General features: G+C 37.5%; 1 pseudogene; it reads right to left on the reverse strand.

Annotated features, from left to right (window-relative positions):
* Window positions 1–1,205: 1,205 nt before the first annotated feature.
* Window positions 1,206–1,761, reverse strand: LOC124231601 (60S ribosomal protein L12-like; annotated as a pseudogene).
* Between the last annotated feature and the right edge of the window lie 1,046 nt (window positions 1,762–2,807).

Genomic DNA, 2,807 nt, shown 5'->3' on the forward strand with positions numbered 1-2,807 from the left:
TTTTTGCCATATTTACTCACCCTTCTCTTCTCTATGCCTCTTTCCTCCCCCCTCGCATATATATTTATATATATGCATATATACCTATACACATATGTTCTCCAAACCATATAAAGTTGAGGATATCATGACACTTCACCTGTAAATACTTCATCATCACCTCCTAAGAGAATAACTTCAATGCAATTATTCCATTTCAGAGAGTAAACAATAATTCCAATACATTCTATATAATTCCAATAATTCCATAACATTTACTAATAGCCAATCCATTTTCAAATGTTTCCAATTGTTCAAAAATGCCTTTTATAACTATTTTATAAGACAAACAAAGATCTGATCAAGATTGAAGCATTTCCTTGGTTGTTACAGAGCTCAATTTCGTCTTTTTTTTTTGTTCTCCATGACATTGACTTTTTGAAAAGTTCAGACCGATTCTCTTTGAAGATGTCTCATAGTCTATATTTGCTGAATTGTTTCCTCACCATGTTTTGAATTTTGACCTTAATTGAAAATTATGCTTAGACAATTGAAGGACACATTCACGTTAAACATTTGCAACAAGTTAAATATTTTTGGCAAGTGTACCTCATAGGTGTTGCATGCTTCATATTGCATCTCATCAAGAAGTTCATAAAGTCTGATAATCTCACTACTAGTGATGTTAACTTTGTTCATTTGGTTTCAGTAATAACCCAGATCTCTCTGTTATAAAAGTGTATTTTTCCCTTTGCAATTTAGCAATCAGTAGTTAATCTGTGAGGTGATACATTAGCCAATTGTGAATAGCCAGCTTCCAAACAACATTTTATCTAATGGCTTTAGCATTGATTGCTGACGCTTACCTGAATCACTGAGTCATTTATTTCAGTGGGATTGAAAATGGTGATTTTCTAATTCTACCATTCCTTCTACATTTATTAACTAGCATTCCCTTATAACAGTCAGTCCCTCCCCTCTCCCCAACCATACATTTCCACCATGATGAACGCATAACATTTTGTTCATTTACTGCATTGTAATTTATCAGTCATTATTCTTTTGATGCTCAAATTATCCCCACTTTGCCAGGGAGATACCCTTCAAGCTGACTTTTGTCTCCCTTAGACTTAATCTCATAAGTCTTTGAGTGCTTCCTTATTTTCTTTCCTTTTTTTTTTTGGTTGTCAAGTGATCCTTTATTGAAGTACTGTCCTTGCCAGGTCTTAACTAGCTGGGCATTCCACCGCACCGCTGTTGATGTCATTGATGACATCATGAGGGTGGCGACCATCAATATTGTAGCCCACAGACTGGGCAGTCCCCAGGATCTCTTTAATGCTTCTGGAGAGTTCTGTGGCCAAGGACCGGTGCTGCATCTGTCAAGCAACGTTGACAATCTTGTCAAAGGTGATGTTTCCACTGTGCTTTATGTTTTCCTGCTTCTTCCTGTTTCTTGGTGGTTCTTGGAGGGCTTTGATGATCAGGGCAGAAGCAGAAGGTACCACCTCAATCTGAGCCTGTCCGTTCTGGAACGTCAGTTTCACAGTGATCCTCAGACCCTTCCAATCACCAGTTGCCTTGGTGATGTCATTGCTCACCTTTTTTGGAGACAGACCCAGGGGACCAATCTTGGGAGCCAGGGCAGACGTAGCACCTACACCTTGGGTACACGACTTTGATCTCTTTGGGGTCGAACTTGGGCAGCATGGTGGAGGCAGCTGGTGTCAGATGAACCCGGATTCAGGACGACCGTAGAAAGTTGCACCTTAGCCTCCTCCAAGCTGAGTGGAAAGACGGCTTCCTTATTTTCTGGCACAAGATGTTCTAGGCCACCTTGTTCTTTCCCAGCCTAGACCTGGAATCAGCCACGTCTCCAAGGATCCCTGGTTGCCTTTAACGGAGAAGGACATTTAGAACCAAGATCTAGACACTAGGTGTGCTCACTGCTACTCAAGTGTCATTGTTTCCAGGTATGTTCAGTGACAGAGGTTAGAAATGTTCTGGTTTTTTTTTAATTGAAAGTTTATAGTGGTATTTCTAATTTGAATTTAAATTACAGGAATTTTTTTAAATTTTACATTTTATTTTCTTATAAAAACCTTAACATATTTACTTATTTGCTTTAGCTTATAATATATTTTAAAAGTTTCAAAATTACAATTGTTACTGCTAACAATAAACTACTGTGAAGTTGAAGATTTCTTTGCAGTCCTTTTATTACTCAAAGTGTAGAAAGTAGTGGATTCAAAAGTTACTTGAAATAATTATTTTCCCCGTAAGTTTGACATAGATTTGTATTTTTCTATTTGTGGTCAATTTTAGTTAAGTTTTGGAATATGTAAAGCATGTATGGCTTCAAAGTCAAAGCTGGACTCTCAAGGAAGTCTCAGCCCGTTTCCACCCGCTCCATCCCATTTCCCCCATCCCTTAGTGGCCACCATTTTCATTAGTTGCTAGTTTATCCTTCTTTTGATTCTTTTTGGAAAAAAAGAGCAAAGCTATCTATTTATTCTTATTTCCCCTCTTTTCTTGCACAAAAGGTAGCATACTATATACTCTGCTCAATGTCTGGCTTTTTTCCGTTAATAATATATCATAGAAATCAACAGACATCAGTTCATAAAGATCCTCTTCATTTCTATCTTAACAGTGCATAGCACTCCATTTGGGGGATATACCAACGTTTATTCAAACAGGCCTCTATTGAAGGACATTTGGGTGGTTTCCAATCTTGTGCTATTACAAATATGCTGCAATGAATAACTTTCTGCATATTTTCTTTACATTTGTTGAAGAGTATCATCAGGATAGACTCATAGACTCTG

This window comes from Equus quagga, chromosome 22, assembly GCF_021613505.1.
Source record: "Equus quagga isolate Etosha38 chromosome 22, UCLA_HA_Equagga_1.0, whole genome shotgun sequence".
NCBI classification, from domain to species: Eukaryota; Metazoa; Chordata; class Mammalia; order Perissodactyla; family Equidae; genus Equus; species Equus quagga.